The sequence below is a fragment of the Rattus norvegicus genome, chromosome 12, assembly GCF_021556685.1.
Source record: "Rattus norvegicus strain SHRSP/BbbUtx chromosome 12, alternate assembly SHRSP_T2T, whole genome shotgun sequence".
Lineage (NCBI taxonomy): Eukaryota > Metazoa > Chordata > Mammalia > Rodentia > Muridae > Rattus > Rattus norvegicus.
Genome location: NC_141545.1, coordinates 3,133,647 through 3,158,852, shown reverse-complemented (window position 1 = coordinate 3,158,852; position 25,206 = coordinate 3,133,647). Strand labels below are relative to the sequence as shown.

Sequence of the window (25,206 nt, the reverse complement as noted above, 5' to 3'; positions counted from 1 at the left end):
AGCTTCTGTAAGGCAAAGGACACTGTGGTTAGGACAAAACGGCAACCAACAGATTGGGAAAAGATCTTTACCAATCCTACAACAGATAGAGGCCTTATATCCAAAATATACAAAGAACTCAAGAAGTTAGACCGCAGGGAGACAAATAACCCTATTAAAAAATGGGGTTCAGAGCTAAACAAAGAATTCACAGCTGAGGAATGCCGAATGGCTGAGAAACACCTAAAGAAATGTTCAACATCTTTAGTCATAAGGGAAATGCAAATCAAAACAACCCTGAGATTTCACCTCACACCAGTGCGATTGGCTAAGATCAAAAACTCAGGTGACAGCAGATGCTGGCGAGGATGTGGAGAAAGAGGAACACTCCTCCATTGTTGGTGGGATTGCGGACTGGTAAAACCATTCTGGAAATCAGTCTGGAGGTTCCTCAGAAAATTGGACATTGAACTGCCTGAGGATCCAGCTATACCTCTCTTGGGCATATACCCAAAAGATGCCTCAACATATAAAAGAGACACGTGCTCTACTATGTTCATCGCAGCCTTATTTATAATAGCCAGAAGCTGGAAAGAACCCAGATGCCCTTCAACAGAGGAATGGATACAGAAAATGTGGTACATCTACACAATGGAATATTACTCAGCTATCAAAAACAACGACTTTATGAAATTCGTAGGCAAATGGTTGGAACTGGAAAATATCATCCTGAGTGAGCTAACCCAATCACAGAAAGACATACATGATATGCACTCATTGATAAGTGGCTATTAGCCCAAATGCTTGAATTACCCTAGATCCCTAGAACAAACGAAACTCAAGACGGATGATCAAAATGTGAATGCTTCACTCCTTCTTTAAATGAGGAAAAAGAATACCCTTGTCAGGGAAGGGAGAGGCAAAGATTAAAACAGAGACTTAAGGAACACCCATTTAGAGCCTGCCGCACATGTGGCCCATACATATATAGCCACCCAATTAGACAAGATGGATGAAGCAAAGAAGTGCAGACCGACAGGAGCCGGATGTAGATCGCTCCTGAGAGACACAGCCAGAATACAGCAAATACAGAGGCGAATGCCAGCAGCAAACCACTGAACTGAGAATAGGTCCCCTATTGAAGGAATCAGAGAAAGAACTGGAAGAGCTTGAAGGGGCTCAAGACCCCAAAAGTACAACAATGCCAAGCAACCAGAGCTTCCAGGGACTAAGCCACTACCTAAAGAGTATACATGGACTGACCCTGGACTCTGACCCCATAGGTAGCAATGAATATCCTAGTAAGAGCACCAGTGGAAGGGGAAGCCCTGGGTCCTGCTAAGACTGAACCCCCAGTGAACTAGTCTATGGGGGGAGGGCGGCAATGGGGGGAGGGTTGGGAGGGGAACACCCATAAGGAAGGGGAGGGGGGAGGGGGATGTTTGCCCGGAAACCGGGAAAGGGAATAACACTCGAAATGTATATAAGAAATACTCAAGTTAATAAAAAAAAAAAAGAATATTTAAAACTAATTTTAAGCTTCTAAGGATATGTTAATTGCCAAAGTACCTCACCTTACCAGAGGACTTAACTTTGTTTTCCTCATTGGAGATATAGCTTCAGTTGTGTTAATACAGAATTGTAGGCTAGAGTCATGGAAGTATTTTAAAAAGAAACCTGGTGAAACATACCTTATTCCAAACATCAATCAAATTGGTTATTACAAAATACTGATATTTGGCCTAACCAATCACTTATACAAATTTTTCAGGCAAAATTGATAATTTTACTCTTTGCATGCTTTTGGATTTACTGTAAATTGTTCATGCAACCCATAGAAAATGCGCTTACTGTATTTATAGGTGTTTCATCTAATGAAAAGGCTACATTTATGATTGGATCACTTGCTTATTCTCTTGAGTTTCTGCTGCTTCAGCACAGATTATTAGATTATGTCCTGTAGCCACTGTTTTTAAATGTTAAAAAATCAAGCTTTCAATTCATATACAGATAGCCAATGTGTGGCTTGTGGTTTACAATTGATTTCAATTACTTAATACTTTGCTAGAGGCAAGTTTTCTACATGAAATCAGTGAGTGATGATTTCAGTGTAAATTGTCTGACAACTCACTGTCCTTTCAGTGCTCTGGCTCAGAGAACTAAACAAAACCATAGACCCAGCTCTTTGAAAATGGTAATGGAGTTGATAACACACCCTCACGAAAAGAGGAAGACTCCATTTGCTTACTTTCAATGCCCAGCCTCACCCTGCCAACTCAGGGATTTCTAAATAAGGCTAAATCTGGACCTTGTTTACAGGATTTGACATTTCTAATTAATGCTTATGTTTAGGCAAATAAAGCTGGTGAGGGGCTGGAGAGATGGCTAAGTGGTTAAGAGCACTAAGTACTGTTCCTTTATAGGCCATTTAAGAACTCAAACTGGATTGCCTGGACCCCTTAGCAAGGGAGGACAATGATACCAGGCAGATTATAGGCCTTACATAGAAACAATTAGTCAAAAAATCTCATTCTTTATATCACCAAAACAATAATTTGGTAAACAAGTCAAGTTATAAATACTCAGCGTCCTCAATTTAATCCTCGAGGACTTATCTTAATAAATAATATTTTAACAAAATTTCAATAAATAAAAAGGGGGAGTTATCCCTGTATGCTAAATAATACTCTTTTTATTTCAATTTTAAAATTTGAATGCCAAGGTTTATGGCACCCTACAACTAGGCATACTTCTGCCTAGGTGAAATAGAAAGATCCACATATTGGCATGATCCTGTCCAGGTATTTTATATGGGGAAGAGGGAATCTTTGTGTTTTTTCTACAGGATGCTACAGGAGTGTGCCAGCTGCCTGAGTGGCTGGTGAGACATGCTGATCCTGGGAGCATGAAGATTCAGCTCTCATGGTTCGGGTTCCTGGAGTCATTCCTGTGCCCTTAGAGGAAGACGGAGGATTCCCCCTCATCTTTTGTCATCACAGAAATTCTGGCGTTGCTGCAGTCATTGTGTCCCATCCCACTGCGGCCTGCGCTCCAACCCTCTGTGCACTGCTGATTGCTGGAGAAGACTGGACTCCAGCTGTTACCCCTGCCCCCCTCATTCCCCTGGTGACTCTTGCTGCCTTGACTGGTGTTGTTATCTTGCAGTCTGTAGCTTCACAGGAATGCCATCTGTGTGAAGCTGCTGTGGACTGGGGAACTCTACCCTGGTTGTGCAGATCTCAGAAATGGTTCCATTGTCTGCTGGTTGTTCCAGAGAAGAATGACCGATCCTGAACTGTCCTGGGAAAGACCTTGGCATTTTCGCTGCTATTGTAGCAGCCATTACTGCTGCAGCCATTGTGTCTGCAGTGTCTGGAGTTACCCTCCCCCAATCTATTGTTAGGCAAGCACAGTGGGTGAACTTTCTGGAGTAGTTGCTAACAATTGGGAATTCTAAATTTTATTATAGGAGCAGCTTGACTACGGCCCTTGGTGGTAGCAGCTGAGGAGAACCAGATGAGGTGCCCACTACTCATCGGGAGAGGCTCAACTTCCACAATCTCTTAAATTAATGCCATCTGGCCCCTGCTCTTTCGCCCCTGGGGTAAAGTAAGAGGAATGAGAGGATGATCCACTGTAGCTATCCTCAGGGACGGGCAACTTCCTCTGACCCTTGACCAATCTAAGACAGGAACCTTGGGGGTGACAAGGTGATCCTATGACGGATAAGGCTGGGGTTTGAGAGGTCGATCCTAAGACAGAGGTGGCTACATCCCGTTTAAATGTACGGGCCAGTCAAATGCTCCTCTGCCCAGTTTCTCCCCCAATAAACACACACGTATAGCCCAGAACGGTGTGTTACAGCATAAGTTCATTCATAGCCATTGGGTTGCAGTCCTAACTGCAAGAGTGGCTCGCCATGGCCGAGCTGGGCACTCTGTGAGGCATGTCTGATCTCTCTCAGACCACTACTTCCACCTAATGGTCTTTTATAAAAGAGTAACGGGGGAGATGCAGTGAGCCATATTGGATTTGGGCCTGGCTGCTTTGTAACTGCATGGCCACAGTAAAAGTCATGGGATTGTTGGACAGAGGCCTCTCCCATGTGTTTATGACACAGGAAGAAAAGACCAAGTAGTAAACACCCGGTGTCTCCACTGCATGACCTCTGCTGAGCCCGGCTGATGCATGTGGAACTGACACACCTGGACCACACCTGGGTGGTGGTCAATTTACTTCTGCCTTTTGCTTCCTCAGCCTTTATCCTTGAGATTTAGGCTGATCTTCTTGGATTTCTCCCTAATTAATTCAGGTCTCCTAGTCAGTCTTTTGTTACCGAAGTCACGAGCCAGGTAGTCATGAGCCAGGGTTTCCCACTGTGCTTCCCAGTTATTTTCTACCTGGAGACTTGGGTATATAAGTGGTGAATAAAGCTACAGGAGATTCTCACTCTTCTTCCTCACTCTCGCTCTTCCACTCTTCCTCTGTCTCTGTCTCTCTCTCTATCTCTATCTCTCTTCCTCTCTCTTCCTCTCCTGGCTTGACACGATAACCTGTGTGTGTGTATGTGTGTTTCTTTCATCCCGTAGGCTTTCGCCCAATTTTCGGTACTGTGTTGGTGCTGGCGCTGACAATCATGCATGGAATCCTGTAGTGCATCCCTCAGCTGACATTGCTTTGCTGACTATGTCATGGGCATGGCATTCTTTTAGGAATAGATTCCCTCACATATTTTACACAGTGCTGCATTTAAGAAAAGTCAGTGTAGGTTATTTCTCTAGCCTTTTTCTGACTGCCATTGAGGTTGTTTTAATATCACCTGAACTCTAATGTGATGAAAAGTTCCTGGTAAGTGACTATAAGTCACTGTTTTCTTCTGATGTTTTCAAAGTCTTCTATGAAGGAAACAGGGTAGTGTTAGTGAGGGGCCTACGAAGAGTCAACATAGAGCTTGATGGAGTCTTTTCCTAGAAATCTCTCTCTTGGGAAGTTGATGTTGTGTTGTTTAGGCTATCTGCGCAGAACATGTAACTTACTTGTAGGACCAGTCAAGTATCTGCATAGAAAGGTCTCCTGAAGTGGAAATGAGTACAGGCCAGGGCAGCACAGCCTGCTTGAGTCTAAAAGACTTGTACACAGCGTAGCTCCCACTAATTCCTCACTCAACAGAAATATGCTGCATAAAAGCAAAGTTTTCATTTGTCAGTGTGTGTGGATGTGTGTGTGTTTGTGTTTGTGTGTTTGTGTGTGCGTGTGTAAGTGTGTGAATGCTTGTTCATGTTTGTGTGTTTGTGCAGTAGTGAACGTGTGTTTCCCTCTATTTCCACGTTTAATGAGAAAAGTACTCTAAGTGTTCACTTTACATCCATGAAACATGAAATGCAGCTACCTAATCATTTGACATCTCCATCTAGCTCTGTACAGCAAAAGGACTCTTAAGTTAGCAATTTATTCAGTTTTCAAAAAATTGTAACATGTTTATCTTGTGAAGTCTGGGGGAGGGTGGAAAATATGTTCAAGTGAGTCGTGTTTCACAGTGTTAACAAATGGTACAGTCCTGGAACTTGCAGGTCCCTTTTTATTATGGTATAGAAGTAGGACAATAAAGTCCTTTAGAAAGCAACCCCCCCGAAATGGCACAAAAACACCTGTAAATTTAGATTTTCAAGTGATTAGGGGCAAAACTACTGATCTGTATTGAAATCCTTTGGAGCACATCAAAGGAATGGAATACAGGGAGGTAAGGGCAAGACTTCTCTTTAAAGTCCATGAGTTTACGTTGCTTCTCTTTTCTTCACTAATTGTGAAAGGTGACTGGAAGTTTATGTCACTCACTGTGTCTTCTCCAAGGTTGGTTTCCAAATTGCCTGTTACCATTTCTTTCCAGCTATCTTGGCACAGTTACAACTTCAGCTGGGAGTTTGGCTTGGACTTTATTCATTGAGAATTTGAGTTGCTTGGAGTTGTATCGTCATCCAGCAAAAGTTCCATAGCTATGCTATGGTACAAGAACAGGGCAGTTTCAGGAGCCCCTTTAGGTGCACAAATAATCTAAAGCACTCCCCTATGTTATCTGTGTAGCATTCTGCAAGTGCTGTTAATCAAAATCATTTTTTCTGAGTAAAGTTCAGCCTCAATGGGGTTAGGAGAAATGAGGACCTTCAGATGGGTCTGGGAGTGTAAGAACAGGTAGGCCTATGAGAAGCCATGTTCATAAAGTGGAACAGAAGTTTTAGTTGACACAGAGATTCCACGTCAAGGAGGAGGTGTTGCCATTGCAACTAGGGCACATCAGGGTTGTAGTGATCCCTAGTGTAGCCCTGAAGGAGAAACTCTCCAGATGTCCGTCAGCCACGGAGGGAAAATGCAACATAGGTTGGAGCCCTTCAATGGATTATGATTCAGTGTAAGAAAATCCATGTAAGCATTTACTTACTTAACCCAAATATCTGTGACACAATCACATTATAGGGAGAAAAATTGTTCATTTGGATTCTGGATATGGAGATTTCCTATGATTCTGGGGGCATAGCTTTGGGCATGAAGTCAGTCAGGCTGTGGTAATGAGAGCTCCTATTAAAAGAAGCTGCACACTTTGGGGAAAGTCTGAAACAGTGAACAAAAACAAAAGTCTAGTCCACCACGAATATATGATTCTTTGCTGGGAAACAACCTGCTCTACACAGCCTTGGGAACTTGATAAGCCAGATTGGGCAATATGCAAGAACCTGAATTCTATGTCATTTTACGAGATGACAATACATCACTGACTGAGCTGTGTATAGGCTACGGCCGCTATGTACATATCCCACTCAATATTTGTTTTTATGCTTCCAGAGTATCCTGGGGAATCATTACATTAAAGATTAACTGGGACAGTAAACACTTGACTGCATTGTACTATGCTTATATTGTGTGAACACAACTGTCTTGTGTGTTTGAGAGTTGGTATTAGTGTGTCTGTGCATGTGTTTGTGTGTGCACACATGCATGCATGGTTCCATTGACAGTACACTCATCTGATGACCAGAATAAGGAAGGATTAGAGGAAAGAATGCAGGACACTCTGAAGCAGAAAGAACTGATCACCCAGGAAAGTGACTTGGGAGAAACAATGCAGAAGCATTCAGATATCTTTGAGATCAGGTAGGAACACAGGCTGGCAGAAAGTAGCCAATTGGATTTCCTGTCCCTATACAACTATCCTTTTTGGGTGGCTGACCACTGACATGGTTTTCACCCTCAGGCAGCTAAAGAACTACTCAGAGTATTATTCTGGAACAGTTTATGTGAATTTTGTTCATGGAACAATATGTATGATCCTCAGGATTTCTTCGTATTTTGTACTTCTTTCTTCCTGTGAACTCTCTGATAAGATCTGGGGATATTTTCTCCTCTGTCCTCTGACAAATTGCATTACAATAATGATAGTCTTACAGGTGTGCTGTTATGTTTCTTCATCACAATCACCTTTAATGTTCCATGTGTATGCTTGGAAGATATGCATGGAGAACATTCTCAGTGATAACAGGATCTATGCAGTGCCCATGGATTTGATGTGAGATGGTTTTCCTGTGTATTTGCAGATAGAGCGGTTACAAATGGGATGTACGCAGGTTCCTTCACTGCCAAAATAATCGTAATCTTCACTTCAATTCTAGTCAGGTTCTCTCTAATGCATGCAAACTGTATTCTAGGTTGGTCATATCTCTCTTGAACTCAGGTTCAGACATAGTTACAGTGTTATTATTCAACATAATATACCTGGACCTTTGAAAAATATGCTAATTTTTCTTTTAATACTAGTACAGTGTATAGTTCACAGTCCAGTTTCTAGCAGTTTTTAAAAGCTGAGATATAAATCCAAGCCCAGGTACTCTATGACACTTGGGGATGCAGGGAATGACCTCAGCTGACAGGTCATGCTGGATTGTCCAACTGAATAGAGCTGCTGTTTTAGGGAGAGCTGAATAGACAATCCCTCAGTAACCCCCTTTTCCCTTGCTCTGCTAGGTCTGAAATTCTCCAGCAGAAAGTCAAACATGGTACAGACCAGGACAAGTTCTCCCTTGGAGAGAAGTGCTATAGGAGTAGTACTAAATGTCCACAGCAAATACACCACTATTGCATCTCATCCCTACTATCCATCGCAATAGTGGCCTGCATTTTCCTCCTTTAGTTTGATTTCTTTGGATTGAATAGACTGTCCTTTCATCTCACCTCTCCCCAGAAAGAGTGCACATTTGGAGGGACTCTGAGAAGACCTGATGCACATCAATTAAGAGATGGTGGGCATCTAGGAAGAGTCTACCTATCCAATTTTGTACTTGTCCTGATAGGTCATCCAGAAGAATTTCAAGGAGATCAGTCCAGAACCTTGGAAATACGTTGAGACCAAGACTGTAATGTATTTTATACTCGGTATTGGATGGCCTTGTCCTTCATACCCCACTCCAACAGAAGAGACCTCCTTACATTCCACTTGAAAAGATTATTACCATCAGTAACTGCTTGTCTACTACGTTCCAAGGTCAACCACAGGCTATAAGTCTGTTCTGCAAAATGAGCAGCAAAAGAATGTTTAGCACAATTCCTCTGTTTAGATTTTGGTTGGAGTTTTGATTATTTTGGTTCTTTGGTTTTTCTTGTATTCATTTGAAAGTTTGTTATTTATTTGTTTTTGTTTTATTCTTGCAGTTGATTCACTATTTTGATAAGGATATAAACTGTATACATTTCCTATGTGCATCTGGTTACAATTGAGTATATTGGATGTATTCTCTTAAATAAAACAGTGATCTCAAACTCTTCACTCTTAAGAACCTCCTTTATTGAGGTGTGGTGTCACCATCTGAAGTCCCACAGCTGTCAGAGAGGGATGGATCTCTGCATTCTCATGGGAACTGGGCATCATAATTACTTCTCAGTCAGACTGAGATACAAAGGCAATTATTCTTTCTCTGTAGACTGTGTTGCCAACTCTGTGAATACCATGTTCATCATGCAATCCTTGTTGTCAAATATTTAGGTACCACTTAATTATGCTCTTTTGTGGATGACAGTGTTGAATAAATTAATGGGATATACATCAGGTTTTCTGTAATATTTCCCAGGAAATAAAAACATGGGATAAGGGAGATTAAAAGCAATCAGGAATCCAGCACCCAAATTTTGTTTTGGAGAGAGCAGAACACCCAGAAGTTTGGACGATCCTTACCACAGGACAGAACGCCACTTCTGCCCACCTCTGCCCACATTCCTGGCCCAAGAGGAAACTGGACAGTGCCTCCGGATACATAGGCAGGAACCTAATTGGTCCAGCCTGGACCCAGATCTGAACTGGATCCCGAAATTATTTGAAGAAATCCAAAGTCATAGAATTCTATGTTTCCTGATTGTGGCTTTTTTTTTTAAAGCTGTAAATGCGATTTTTGTTTTTTGTTTTATTTTTTTGTTTTGTTTTGTTCTTGGATATTTTTTCATTTCCATTTGAAATGTTATTCAATTTCATTCACTTTCCTGTTTTCCCAGAAATAAGTCCCCTTATACCAGGCACTCCCCTTCTTCTATAACGTGTTCCCTTCCCATTGACCCCCTTTCCCTACCTCTGACATTCCCCTACACTGGGGGTTCAACCTAAACAAGACCAATCATTTCTCCTATTTGTGCACAATAAGACCATGCTTTACTACATAAGCATTTGTATCATGGGTTGGTACATGTATAGTCCTTGGGTAGTGGTTAAATCCCTGGGAGCTCTGGTTGGTTGGCATTGTTGTTCTTATGGGGTTGCAAGTCCCTTCAGCTCTTTTAACCCTTTCTCTAATTCCTCCATATTGGGTCCAGTTCTCACCTCAAAGATTTATTGCTAGCATTCGCCTCTGTAATTGACATGATTTGTGTGTGCCTCCCAGTAGATCTCTATAGCAGGCTCCTGTCCTCATGCACTCCTTAGCCTCATAAATCTTATCTACTTTTGGTTGCAATATATATATATATATATATATATATATATATATATATATATATATAGACACACACACACATACAGACACACACATATGCACACACACAAATATACATATACACTCTATCAGTTTAACAGAACTTTTGGTTTTCCATTCCAGCTTCAGAAAGGCTTACAATCTATATTATATCTTGGATAGCTTGTATACTATCTGATAACCATCCAATAAAGTATGCACATTCAGAGTTAAACAGCCTGACAGGCTATGAGTCTATAGTCAGTCTTCAACCCTGTCAGAAATCTCAGAACGACCAAATAGCTATACACATAGGAAGCCTCACACGGCTTCCACAACTGAGAGGTTGTAGAGACAAATCTCCACTAGCACAGGCCCCTGTTCGCAACATGTGAGCTCAAGTCTTCAGCCTTCTGGCCCAAAATCAACTGACCAACTGTTGAAATGCAGATTCGAAAGGGCTGATCACCCCATCTTGTCAGCAGGGCTTATCAGTCAACCCCTCTGCATAATTTGTCCTTTTCTGGACAGTATCAGTCTGGAGATGAAACAGGCAGTTTTGTCCAGTGTCTGCCTAGCCACAAAGTATTGCCTCGCCTGAAGGTAGAGATGTTCAAAGTCTTCGTTCATCCAACCAAAGGGTAACTGTTAGGAGCAGATGTGTCTCAAGAAAAGATAAATAACTTTAAATCTCAAATTTTGTGGATTTCTGACGTTTTTGAAAACCATCACAAAAATAAAGCTGCAGCAGGATGCAGACTTCATTTTTTCCCAAACAGATTTGAGTCATAATTCATGTCTACAAAATTTGTTCTTATAAGCCATTCAGTGGGTATTAGTTCTTTCACAGCCATGTGCTCAATACTGATTTCAAAGACTTTCATCTTTCCCAAAGAAAGCCCATACCTCTTAGCAGTATCAGTCCACATCCCTACAGCCCCTGATATACCAACCCACTTCTGGTCTTTAAAGATGTTTTCATCATGGATTTCTCATGTAAATGCAATCATATACTGTGACGGCATCTTAGCACAGACATGTTAATGTCCATCCATGGTTTAGTTTATACTTCATTGCTTATTACCACACTGCATGTATACCACATTTTACCATTCATCTTTCGAACCTTTGGGCTGTTTCCACTGGTTAGCTATTATGAAGTATGGTAAGTAAAAACTTTTATAAGTTGTGTGTGTGTGTGTGTGTGTGTGTGTGTGTGTGTGTGTGTGTGTGTGTGTGTGTGTGGTTTTGATTTGGGGAAGTGATTTGCAGGGTGAACTTATATTTCGATGTTTTGGAAATTGGAAAAACCATTTTCCAAAATCACTGTTTCGCTTTACGGATCTCTGAGTAATTCATGGGACTTTATTTCTCCACATCCTTGCCAATACCGGTTATTGTCTGTGTTTCTATCTCAGCCACCTTGGCAGGGATGAGATCGTATCTCACTGTGATTTTGATTTACCTCTCCTTGATGAATAATAATGTTGATCATATTTTCATACGGTAGTTTCTATTTTAAAACAGGGTTATCTTGTCAAATCAAGGGGTATGTATTCTTTACACATTCTGAATGCAATTTTCTTACCAGATGTTTAATTTAGGCATATTATCCTTCAATTTTCTTTTTACTTTCTTTATGATGTCCTTTGACATCATATGTAAGATTTTAACCTGATTAAATTAAATAAGATGTAAGCTGGTTAAAACTCATTGCTTTAGTTTTATACCTGTTCTATTATAAAATAGACTGGCGAAAGCAGCTTAGAGGAGGAAGGGTTTGTTTTAGCTCACAGTTCCTGAAGTAGCTGTATCCAGTATATTTTATCTGTTGACTTGGGTAGGCTATAATACCCAGATATTCATCTAAGTCTTGCTGTGAGGGTCTTTCCTAGATGTACACATCAGGTCACTTTAAGTGTTGAAAAATCATCTTGAAATCTGGCTGGTCCTCAGCTAACACTAACAGCCAAACCACGCCTTCCTGGAGAAGAAATCAGCCTGATGGTTTGCCCTACAGATTTCCAGTTGTCAACTCCACAACCTCTGAGATAATGTTTAAGTAACATGCAGCTCATGGTCTACCCTACCGCATCCTAAACCACATGGCCTTTGGAGAACAAGGTGGCTAAGAGCAGCCAGTTAATGGACACCAAACCCACCTTGGGAATCTTGTAGAGTTTTGTTCCTGAAGCATTGGATAAACAAACCAGGTTGCATTTTCTTCAGCCCAGTGGATCCTGACCTTTTGATGTTTAGGTGAGAGCATTTCACAAGACTGTTATAAAGAAGTGGGAGTGGGCCTTCACGTCCTTATGAAATTTGCAACCATCAGTTTACTCAGGTTATATTACTTGGTTCCATTCACAGTAACCTGGGGGCTATGCATTCAGTTTTCATGGCTGCCGCTGCCTAATTCATTGGATTGTGTGAATCACAGTGAGCCAAGGGTTACGGATTACTTATCTTACACTGAGCACACTCTATTTAATAAAGTCACAGCATTTATCTTTTGTAGGAATAAAGGAAACAGAATAGACATACTGTGGAAGCTCTTTAGAAAGACTCACTTCCATTATGACTGATTCAATGCATTTTAGCAAAGGTAAAATTTACTGTTGCTTCGTGCCTTTCAGTTGTGAACACTTGACAACAACCTCAGATAGTTCATGGAATATCATTTCAACAAGACAAAGCAGAAATGAAATGATCTCCATACATCTTGTGCTTTGAACTTTGATTCCTGATGATACTTTCTCTGACTCATAACATGAAATCTTCTCTCCCAGAGCTCTTCTCTCTTCTCTCCCAGTGCTGGGCAGTTGGTAGGGCAGCTCACAGTCACCCGTGGCACCACCAGGATAAGCAACTGATATTCTACAGTAGACTGTTGTATAAGCTATGGTGATCTGTAGTGACAGTTTTGTTTTCTTTTTTAAAAACAGGAATATTATAAGACTATGTTTGTATTTTAATTCCAGTTGTGGGGATGTGGAACCTCTTTGGACTGTCCACAGCAGCTGACTATGATTTGCCTCATGCTCTAGCAGAGGCAAGGTTTTACCTGCTGTAGATAGTTTCTACAATTGTGTAATGTTTGGAATTCTAGGAAGTTTTCAGAGGGTATAGAAATGCTAGAGCTCCTTTAGGCGGGGAGGGTGGCTGTTGTTCATTTAATGAGGTTGGTTGAAGTTTTTTAGTAGCATGGTCAAGAAGAAACAATTTAGATGCAGAGATTTTCCTAATTTCTCTCTCTCCTCTCTCCGTGTTTCTCTCCTTTCTAGTGTTAGGGGTTGAAACAGGGATTAATGAGTAGGAAAAAGAAGAACCCCTGAAGAAGGAAAGACAGGCTACGCTGATCAGCATCTGGATTAGATGTGCCTTTAACTTACATCTTCAGGCCTGGTTGGATTTGTCAGGATATAAGGACATTGAAAATGTAAGCACATTGTAAAATGATATGCAATAAAAATAGAGGTTATTGAAATTAAATTTTAAAATCATTCACAAACATAAGCCATGAATATAAAGTCTTTGCCAGGAAGGGTTGTAGCCTTCATGATTTTATTGTCACCAATACCATAGGGATTGGTACAGAGTAACCATTAAATGTTGCATGAACTTATTCGGCAATCAGTACTTTACAGGTCCCTGAGGAAAATTCATTATGGCCTAGCATGGCCTCAGTAGGTCTTTCCTAAAGGCATGGCTTATGTGAACTCTGGCCTTCAACTGTATAAATGAATATGCACTTGGCTCAGGTAGGAATTTAAGGTGGGACCTGTTCCTAGGTGGTGAGAAGTCATTTAAGCCTACAGGGATGGTGCCTGCTTCTCAGGTGCATCTTCAATTGGGAAATCTATAGTAAAGCACTTGCCGAATCATCAGCCACAGCAAGCCTACTGTTCCCAAAGCTGTGTGAGTAAGAACATTCCTTTTGTTGCATTGGCCTCCAACAGCAATGATTCCAGAACAATCACGAGGACTTCTAGCACACCCAGACTGATCTGCAGAAAAATTGAATCCATTTCCTGGAAAAGGTAATTTTTAATTAACCCTTTCATCCAATAAGCACAAACAGTAAAAATGCAGTGACTAAGTCATCAAAAAATATAGCAGAAGGGAGAGTCCTTACTTTAAGGAATTAAAAAAATCTAACTGAGGATAAAATGCAACGGATGAGAGCTCATCTTGGCAAGGACTGTCCAAAGACACAGGACTTAATTCTGAGAATGTGATTTCTAAGGGGAAAAGAAAATGGGGTGGTTGTTGGCAGCACATGCTGCCAAGATTGACCATCTGGCTGCCCATGACCTGTGATGTGTATCTGCACAATCAATCAATCAACCAATCAGTAAATAAATGGAAACAAAGTTTAACGGGGAACCAGGAGTAACTTAAGGATTTTTCTCAACCAATTTTTTTCATTGTTGTAGAAGTCCCATTCAATGTAGCAAGATCAGAGAATATGGAGTGCAGAGATGGCTCAGTCATGAAGAGCACGTATTGTTATGGAAGAGGACCTGATTTCAATTCCCAGCACCCACCTTGGTGGCTCACAACTGGCTGTAACTCCAGTTCCACGGAATCTACCACCCTTGATTTACCAATGAGTGCACGTGTGGACATGTGAGTGCATACACACTTACACATGCACCAAGCACACACACGCCCTTAAAATAAATCTTTAAAAGATTAAAAAAATGTGCTTTTAAAATGCACAAAAAAGAAATAAAGCTTGTTGAATGTGGATGGGAAACCATTTTTAAAAGACATCAAGGGGTTGGGGATTTAGCTCAGTGGTAGAGCGCTTGCCTAGCATGCGCAAGGCCCTGGGTTCGGTCCCCAGCTCCGGAAAAAAAAAAAAAAAGACATCAAATGATCAAATGGGGCTGTCTTGAGAAAGCAGATCCTGAGGTGAAGAGAAATTTGACTTGTGTTTTCTTCATGTGCTTCAAGGCAGACTACAATTTGTATTTTACAAAAACTATGCATTCCAGTGCTACATTCAAATATTTCTCATCAGCATAATCACAAAACAGCATCCAGGCAAGCCAGAGCCAGAGGCAGGGGTTCAGGGGAGAGGCAGGTTTGAAGAGGGTGGGGGTGGAGTTTAAGTTTGAAGAGAAGGAAGTCCTGAGTAAAATGGGAAACCTTGCAAGCCACCTGTGAGAGTGCTACCATGGTGACAAGCTGTCCTGTTCTCACTCAAGTTGGGTGTGTCTGTGTTTTAATCCTCAGAAGAAAGATGAAAATCTGGGTGTGCACAAAGAAGTTCTGTTTAACACTTAAGCAGGAAACCATATAAGCTTGTTTACCTCTTCCCTACTGTTTTGTATTTAAACATTCAAATAAGTGAGAAATTAGAATCAAATACTATTTCAGTTTCATCTCATTTACCAGTTATTAATTTTGCGATTTTTTTAATATATATTTTTCTATGAACCATTTAGAAGTCAGATGCTGGAAGTGTAATCATGGTAGAGCACTTGTCTGGATGCCTGGTCTAAACCCAGTACAAGGAAGCAAGAACCAGTTATAGGCACTGTGTCACCTCATCCTTAAAATGTTCACGTATGCATATATGTATGATCTATGTCACACACACACACACACACACACACACACACACACACACACAGACACCACAACTTAGGTTTTATAACACAGTTTTAATACTTTAGTGATAACTCTCCAGTTTAGACAGCCTAAGAGGCCAGCCCTGTGATAAATACTTTGGCTCAGTTAGCCCACCAAGCCTTTCAGTAATCTTTTGAGGGAAGTTTGATTGATGTTCATTTGATTGATGAAGAGCATGCTAAGATTCTCAGCTCTGATTGGTTCCAACTTCACAGAGAAGACAGGTATAATTGAGAGCCTAGATGCAGGGAGCAACAGGAAGTTGTCATTGAACTTCAAACAGGGAGAGTCATAGTAGAAAACTGTTTAGAAATGTTTCTCAGAAGGAGGTAGGTAGCCTTGAGCTGGAGTGACAGACACAGACTTCTACTAATGTCAGGCACTGGTGTTCTAATCATGGACATTTATACATTGTTTCTCTTTTCATATTCAAAAGTGAAACAGTGTTATGAACATTTACTCATAAAGCTACAGTGGCAGACTCTTCAATAGAGGTGATTACAGGTCTATTTTACTCCAATAACACGAAGTATTTTCCTGGTAGAAAACTGTAAGGTACTGAAACTTTTTCTCTATGTGTAGCTGTAGAGAGACTGTTTAATTCAGAGGAACCCACAGGGTGAGTCCATTTATAGCATATCTTTTATGTGTGCAGAGACATCTCCCAAAATGAAGACTATTGAAAATGCAGATAAATGTGGTTTATAACCCAACAAAACAGGAGGGCAGCTATGCCACAACACCCTGCTTTTTGTGCTTTTCAAGGCAACGGTGTTTAGAGGTGATCTCTGCAGGTACCTGAGTCAGAAGAGTGGAATGAGAAGCTATGTTTTATGCTTTATAAATGCTTTACTGACAAGGGGTGACTGGCTAGTTGTTTTTTAATAAGGTGGTGAGTTATTACTTTGCCTGTCAACTCCTAAGCACCCTCTTTTGAAGGGAACATGAACAATCTCATTGCCAGTACTTTCTCAGTTAAGCACCTAGCTTCGATGAACTGTTCTGATTCAGCGAACTGTTGTCAATCTCACTTTTACCTGGGTGAAAATTACAGAGGGGACCTAGGGTTACAGTAACCTCAGAACAGGTGGACAACATCCTCCGCTGGCAGGAAACGAGGTTGGCTTGCCTCACTCCAGGTCAGAATATGCATGAAAACACACTAGGTAGTTATTCATATTGTCACTTTTCTGGGGGTTTCAATTTTTTGTCATGACCAAAAAGGTCAATGAAAATATTCCACTGGCCACAAACGGTGAACTTTGTTTTGTAATTTGTACATTCCGGTGTGATTTAGAAGTCTCTAAATTTTATTTTATTCTTTTTTATTTTCTTGAATTAAATCCAATTGTTTTGGTCCTCAAAAATTTTATAGAGCTGAACGTTACATATGTGTTATATATGCTCTGAATGTGAGTATGTGTATGTGTGTGTAACATGTTATCTGTATATGTATATATGCCCATATATACATATATATGTGCACATCATATGTACACATGTGTTACATGTCATCTGAATGTGCAGGTTAGAAGAGTTGGTTGGTTCACTCTTTCCTGTGTGTGGGTCCAGGGATTGATGTAAGGATACCAGACTTGGCTGAAAGCCCCTAGACACTGAGCCATCTTGCCTGCTTTGATCAGGATATTTAAATTCTTCAGTTTGCTGATTAGTAGTGAGCTCAGCTATGGTTCCAACATTAGACTGGTGAGTATAGATCATCTATGAGTCCTGCATTCCCTCTGAAAGTTTACAAGAGAACCTTGTTTTGCCAGCCAACATACCCAGGTTTGCACATTGCAATGAAGAGAATGAGCTTAATCTTTTTGGTGAACTCAGCCTGTAACCCGCTGCAAGGGAACAAAAGCTGTAAGATTATTTTAATGAATATGTGTGGTATGATGTATGCGTGCATTCTTCTTCATATGTAGATGTACTTCTGTGTGTAAAGGTCAGAGGTCAGTCAGGTGTCCTCAATCACACTCCTCCTTGTTTTTAGACTTATTTTTTTGTATGTGTGTATGCATGTGGGATGGGTTATGTATCTGTTTGAATGTGGATGTGTATGTGGGGGCAGGTTGTACCTATGTTGATGCCAGATCAAAATTCTACATTCTAATGTGGAAAACATTCTTGATCAAGCCCGAGCTCCTAGCTTCCAAGGACAAGGCTTTTTCTATGTGGTCATAAGTGGCTTTTCCTGAGTTGCATGCAAGGCCATGCTTGGTTTTATAACTCCACCATGCTTTTTATTATAGGGAAGAACTCCATAACCTAGTGACCTCTCTCTGTAGGTTTATATTAAGAGCAGCATGTGTTTCTTCTACATACATAGCCTGTGAAAGCTGAAGTGGAATATACTATCATGTATAACTCACTCTGTTATCAGGACTGAGGCACATGTTCTCTCAGCTGCTGGGAATGCGATCCAAGGGCAGTCACCTCTCCTGAGCTTATGTCCTCTGACCAGGTTCCTAGTCCTTAGCCAATGGGGAATTTAAGGCTGGGCCTCCTGCTGTTCCAGTTCAGGCTAAGACTTCAGGGTCAGGCCACTCTCCTGAGCCCCACACAGTGCTGCCAGCATACTCTTGTGACTGCAATAGAGGCAGAGTGCTCTCTGCCCAATCCTCTTCTCTCCTCTTTGTCACAGCCATGGTCCTCAAGAGCACTGGTCAAATACATCTATCTCTATCTCAAAGTTAAGTTCCCAGATAATCAATCACCATAACTGACCATAAATGAGGATTCACTCTGTGTATGTATATATAATGTTGTAGAACACAGAATAGGGATTCTTAGTGAAAGCTTTGCGGATATGTGTCTTTCCTAGATGTCTTTGCACTAGGATTTTTCTACATGACTTAGATATCCTTGCTATGAGGTCATTACCCGCCACCATGCCATTTCACTTTTGTTTTTCTTTTGGATGCTAATGCTGTTTGACATAATATCCAAGGCTGAACTTCCATACTGGGCTATGGTTTCAGACTTGATTTATAGCCATGTGGCCCTCGGGTTGCTGCCTTTTGATCCTAGAGGTTTATTAATCTTTCTCGAAAGGCTTCCAGTACTTGATAGGATTGTGCTATATGCTGTCAGGGCAGAGTTACACAGAATTCATATGCTGGCCTTCCTCTGATGGTGCTTACCATTTCCAAGTCCTCAAACAGGGCAGCGCTTCGAAAACAAAATCACTGCAGTCAAAGAAATCATATATGTGGGTCTACCACTGGCTCCATGAGAAATGAAAGAGGAATATAGTCTTGGCTTACTGGTAGTATTATCCCAAGTCTAGGGAAGGGGACTCCTAGAGAGTACTAAGCCTTCTCCTCATCCATCAGAGTCTGTATAGCTTGTAGCTTTCATTTGGTCGGTGTGGTGACCTTAACATGTTCTAGGTATTTCTGCCATGTTACTTCTCTATATCTAGACATGACCTCAGGTGTACAGTCACATTGGAAGTATAAAAAGCCTCTCATCTGAACTGTGAAATTCAACGTGTGTTATATTTAAAACCACAATAATTGAGTGGCCATTGCCACAGTAGATATTATTAGGGGGTTTCTCCCCCACCATAGGTCATTTAGTTCCCAAATAAAAGACACAAATCTTTTAGATTTATAAGAAGCCTGAAAGTACTAGAACTGGGCAGACATCAACCCTCTGTGCTATTTTTCCTGCTTCCCTGTCAATAACCCTGAGGTATGGCTTACCATGCCCTGCCTGGGCCACACCTGTTCTAACAGGCTGGCCCTCATGGAAATAAACTCACGATCCACCTACCCTATGGGGTGGTATCTCCTTCCTTCTCCTCCCATGTCCTTTTCTTCTCCTTGTGGACCCTGCCTGAGCCCCCAAGCCCTGGAAAACTTTGCTCTGTCCCCTCTCTTCTGCCCAGCCCATGTTGTAGGGATTTTTATTAACCAGTAAGGGATAACACAAGAGACAAAAACAAAAAAACAAAAATCTGGTATACTTGAGGATCTCCTTGTCCTGGAGCAACCAGACCTTAGGGTACAGAATTTAGCATTTGAATATACAGCGGGACCAGACCAACCCATTATATGCCAATCTACTTTGTAGCTAGACTCAAACCTTGGCTCTCACACCGGTTAGATGTTCAACTGTGGAGAAGTTATTTTACCTGTGTTTGACTCAATTCCCTTATCTGCACGGTGAGGACGAAAACGAGTCTATAATTCAGACTTGTCTTGGGGACTGATGAGTTAATGTACCAGTATTTAAATATTAAATACCATCTACTTTGCATAATTAATAAAAGTCTGTGGAAAGGGCAAAGTAATAAGGCCAGAAGAACATTTGATTAACAAATAGGGCCTTACAACTACCTCTAATAATAAAGTGAGAATCAGGGAATGGTGGAAGACTAAGGCTAGAGAATTGGGAAATCAACATTAGCCTGGGCCACATAATAAGATCCTATCTCGAAATATCAAGACAAGTCATGGTCATAGTAATTATAAATCAAGAAATAGCCATTGTAAAGAATTTACAAAAAGCAAAGCAATGAGCAGTGTGGATGCTGTGTGTCTAGTCCCTCTGCTGTCCATCTCTGGGACCAAGTATGCACCAGATCAGTGACTATAATGGGGTGCTGAGTGCCTGGAGCAAAGGGATGCTGGCTGAATGGCCACATTTGAACAGCACTAAAGCCGGACTAAATGCCAAGAAAAAAAAAGCGATATCCAAAACATGTAAATTTTAATGTCCTCCAGAAAGGCAAAACAACAATAATTTTACTGTTTGTCAAGCTGCTTGTGTCACCAAACTTCTAATATTGGTAAGGATGCGAAAAACTCTTCTGATGCAAACCAGTTGCCAATAAGAAGAACAACCACTGTCCTTACCAAGGTGACCTGGATGCTTTCAAATCGGCTGAGGCAGCCTTAACAGCCATCAGAGTAAGTTAAACACACAGATATCTGTCATTTCAAAAAGGGGAAAATGAAGCCTGACCCCCCCCCCCACCTTAAGGAATAACAAGTCTACTCGAGCATTGAGGCTTACAAATAAAAATATGCCAAGAAACTTCATAGAATATACATTTCTCCTGTGTGCTACTGAGTGTGTGTGTGTGTGTGTGTGTGTGTTTTGTGTGTGTGTGTGTTTTGTGTGTGTGTGTGACTGTGTATGTGAGTGTGTGTGTGTTCGAATGTGTGTGCATGTGTGTGAGTGTGTGTTTGTGTGTGTGTGTGTGTGTGTCTTTGTGCACTAATGCTTCAATATGCTGCTATGGTGAATACTGTCCCCAACTCAATTATGAAGGTTAGTATTAAGCTGTAAGTAGTATGTGGAGAGTGGTCACAAAGAATCAGGAGTCTTCTTCTGTTAAGTTGTCTGAGACTTCCAATTGCTGCATGCTGTGAGTGGGCCTCACATCTCAGCACACTAACACTTTTATGTACAATTCCCGTGTGTTTTGCTTAAACAATTTTCTATGAAAAACTTTTAGAATTTTTTTCTCCCTTTCATTTTTTGGGGGGGAGCATGGGTCTTTTTTTAATTTTTTTGTTGTTTGTATTTTGTTTTTGTTGTGGTTGGAGGTGGTGATTTTGTTGTTGTTGTTGTTATTGTATTTTATTTTATTTATTTAATTTTTCTTTCTTATTTTAGGTCCACAGGATTTTCTGTAGCCTGTGAGGAAGTCCTAGATTTAGGACACTGGATCTGTACACCTTAGAGAATTAACCACTTCACTGCATTTTTTTTATTTTTTTGTTTTTTTTTGTTTTTTTTTTTTTTTTTTTGGTTTCTGTTTTTCTTTTGAGATCTCACTGTGGGAGCAGAGGAAGCCCCAAGGAAGTGAAGCCCTGAGTGGATGTGTGCAGTAAGCATGAGCATGTCCATGCCAAGGACACAAAGCCATTTATCCATGGAGAAAAGGCAAAGGCCCCCATGCCCCTTGAGGCTCAGACACATGCCAAATCCTTCTCAGGATGGTGTTGATAGTGTGTGCAGAAAAGTCTACTCTACCTTTTTCCCTGGCCCCATCTGGATATTTACAGCCTGAAGACTGCTCCCTGCAGAGACTGCTCCTACTGAGATTAGTTAAATCTGCCCCTTGTCATTTACATATACATAGTCCTCCCCTCCTTGTTTATCTGCAAGTAATGCCCACCTCCTTGCTGCTGTGTGCAACAATCCTGCTTCCTGGCCAACTATATTATAAACATGCTGAGCTTCTGGGATACTGCATTTTCTCCAGCCCTTGGACCCAGCCTTCCCCAAGTATGTGTGTCCAATCTCATTCTTCATTGGACTTGGCAATCTCAGTCTGCTCCACTTTGAAGGAAGTGCTTACTAAACTGAATACTAAAGGACACAGTGGATTAAGCTCCCTATCAAGTGTCTTTGGTGAGGGTTGGGGTGGGTGTGAGACCAGTTACATTCTGACTATTGCAGAAGAGTAAAGGATTCACAGTTTGCTTTTGGTAAAGGTAAGCTCCCCAAGAGGCTGTCATTGCCAACCTTTTCCCAAGTCACTTCTAGGAGGTCAACTGACTCCTAGGTGAGTCCTTGGTTACACTGCTTCAGTTTTCTGTGGCTACACTGTCCAAATGGTACCCACTGCTCACACATGGCTATTTGAGGTGAACTAAACTTAGAACTAAAATCTTCCTCTTTAGTCACAGCAGGCAAAGCAGGAGCAAACAGCCAGCCAGAATCCATAGCCAGAAGCACAGCAGATATTGAATATTTCTATCATCTAGAAATTACTCATGGACAGCAGTGGTCTAGGTTCCTGCTGTCTGGTTTTTCCTTCAGGGAGAATTACTTCCTGTACCAATATCCAAAGGTTTATTTTTAAAACAACTTTACCAAAGTATGACTTACTATCCCCTAAATTAATCCAGTTTAAGTCTACAATGCAATGGTTCCTCATAAATCTACCCAAGTTCATCGCAAGACCACGGAACAAAAGAAAGAGAGTGCATGCAACTCTATATAAAATAAAGTAGTATGCAACAGTAATGACCACTGCATAATTATACGGCACTACTTTTGAATTCTTCAAAATTCAGGCCTTTTATTGATAGTTGTACAAAAATACATATTCTAGAGTTGAAAAAATACTATAAAGTATTTCATTGAGACTTTAATATTTTTGTATCTTTTGCTAGTATTGTTAGATTTTTTATAAGAGTTTTACTTTATGGATTTTTTTTTCTTTTTTTGCCAATCTGGTCACTATTTGATGCCATTTCAACGTTCTTAGGATTTTGACAAGAATATTACCACAATGATATAGTGATACTCATTTTCTTTAGGCATTTACATATGTATATACACATATATGGGAAGTTAATATACATATTTTTATGCTATACTGTTAGAATCCAATTCTATTATACCTCAACATATACAGTTTGCTCAATCTGATATCTGTGAATGTCATCAGTCATGGGGAAATAGTAAGAGCCTGAATAAACATGGACAATATTTGCAGAATGCACATAAAATTGAAGATGGTATATAAGCAAAAATGTGAAGTATATCACTTACGGCCTTCATATCGAATGCACTTTAAAATGTTTAATAGATGAAAAATATTTCAATTATCTTTACCCACTGTTTTGTTTTTTCTTCAAAATATGTCTCCTGGATGATTTGAATTATATGTGCTGTTCAAGATTCTTTTGACAACTGTAACCTAATGCCTTAAATGTGTTTCTGATATTTCTATTCAGTTGATCACTGTCCAGTAATTGTACCAAGTTGATAGCTGTAATTTTATTATCACTTTCAGAATGTAAATTTCATGGGTGAGTATACACTTTTGATCCTAGCTCTTGGGTGGCATAGGCAGGTGGATCTCTTTTTTGAGGTCAACCTGGTCTACATAGTGAAACCCTATCTTAAAAAATCAATCAATAAATAAGCAAATAAATAAAAAGAATCTAAAATATTTGAAATTCATATGAACACAACCACTCTTTAATAACAATTGATTTTTACTGCAGATAATATAATCAATTTACAAAATGTTACATAGTGTCATATGGGAACTCAATTTCATTGTAAATTAAACCTGCTTTTCTCTGTTCATTGGTTGCTCTTAGTTAACATTTTCATACACATATACAATTTATTCTGATTATTCTTTCCCCCACATCATCTCATCCCTCCCCCTATGACTTAAACATACATAGTCTTCTAAATTTAGGCTTTCCAATGTCTGATTTGTCTCTTATTCATTATACATTCCTTTACTTTTCCATCTACATTTCATGGTATCTTAATAAGAAACCCATTCTGTCATTAGCATTATCTCAGTGTTTGGTAGGAGACATTCACATTCTTCAGTAGCTTGTCATCAGTGCAAGAAATGACATCGAGGTCTCTCTCTGTTTCTCTGTCTCTCTCTGTGTCTCACACTCCCTCTATGTCTCTATGTCTCTCTGTCTCTCTGTCTCTCTGTCTCTCTCTCCATCTCCTCCCCAATTGTTTTGTTTTCTAATATAAGGTCTCAGACTGTAGTCCAGGCTAGCCTTGAACACAAGGCAATTCACCACCATCAGCCTTGTGAGTGTTGGGATTCCAGGCATACACCATCTTGCCCAGTGAATTTTATGACTCCCTTATATCCCTTTACCATTTCTGAATTATTTTTAATATTGCTGTGACCCTTTTCTAGCTTCTAGATGTAGATACATTAACTTGATTAGAAGGTTTTAGTTTTTAAAGATTTATTTATTTATTTATGTACATGAGCACTCTGTTTGCAAGTGTGCCTGCATGTCAGAAGAGAGCACCAGACAGAAGAGGGCATTGGATCCCACTAAAGATAGTTGTCAGTCACCATGTGGTTGCTGGGAATTGAACTTGGGAGCAAAGGAGAAGTAGAGCTCTTAACCGCCAAGCCGGCTCTCCAGCCTGATAAAAAAAGATATTGATATTAAATTTCATTCTTTTTTGTGTTTGTTTGCAATCTTTCTTCTGGAGAACATTGTGATGGAATGTCCAAATGGTACTTAGTGGCAGTTGGTGTAGAAGGAGCCATACCTGTGTTGCTAATTTTTTATAGTCAAGTACACGGATAAAAACACTCTACTCCAGGGAGAATCTTGACTGTTTCTCTGTTGGATGGGTTCCCTCCTCTTCTTCTTTACTTGTAAAATGTTACTCAGCTTTTGTCATTTTATGAAGTTGGGGCTCCAAAAATTCATACCGTTTCGAAGAAAGCATGCTGTACCTTAAAACTTTATCTTAGAGCAATTTAAGTAGTATAGGAATGACTTATTTTTTAAAAGCTTTGAAAGAACTCATAACTAATGTACTGCGAAAATATCACCTAGCTCACCCAACTGTTTTCTGTTTAGGACTATGTGTTTTTATTACATGCCTGTGCAAAGTCAGGGAAGCATGATTATTAAATCAATTAGTCAGACACTTGCAGCTCAGAATAATGGCTTTTTGTTGGTTCCTTTGTTTGCAGGCTGGGGATGAAACCCAGGGCAAACCCTTTACCACTAAGTTGAATAACTAACACTGAACAGTGTTTCTTAAAATGTAATAAAAATCAATTTAACCTTTCGCTGACCACAGTACCTTTTTGCTGTTTTTTTAGTGGTTAATAGTCTGC

The 25,206-nt window shown here is 40.4% G+C and overlaps 1 long non-coding RNA gene across 2 annotated transcripts; it reads left to right on the top strand.

Moving 5' to 3' along the window:
* The first annotated feature begins 12,543 nt into the window (after window positions 1-12,543).
* Window positions 12,544-23,481, top strand: LOC148001966 (uncharacterized). Of its 2 annotated transcripts, XR_015634467.1 has the most exons (4): window positions 13,245-13,401; window positions 13,922-14,002; window positions 14,399-14,591; window positions 21,237-23,481. It is a non-coding gene; the product is annotated as an uncharacterized LOC148001966 (long non-coding RNA). The 2 variants fall into 2 exon arrangements; XR_015634466.1 differs by lacking the exon at window positions 21,237-23,481 and having other exon boundaries at window positions 12,544-13,401; window positions 14,399-14,817.
* The last annotated feature ends 1,725 nt before the right edge of the window (window positions 23,482-25,206 follow it).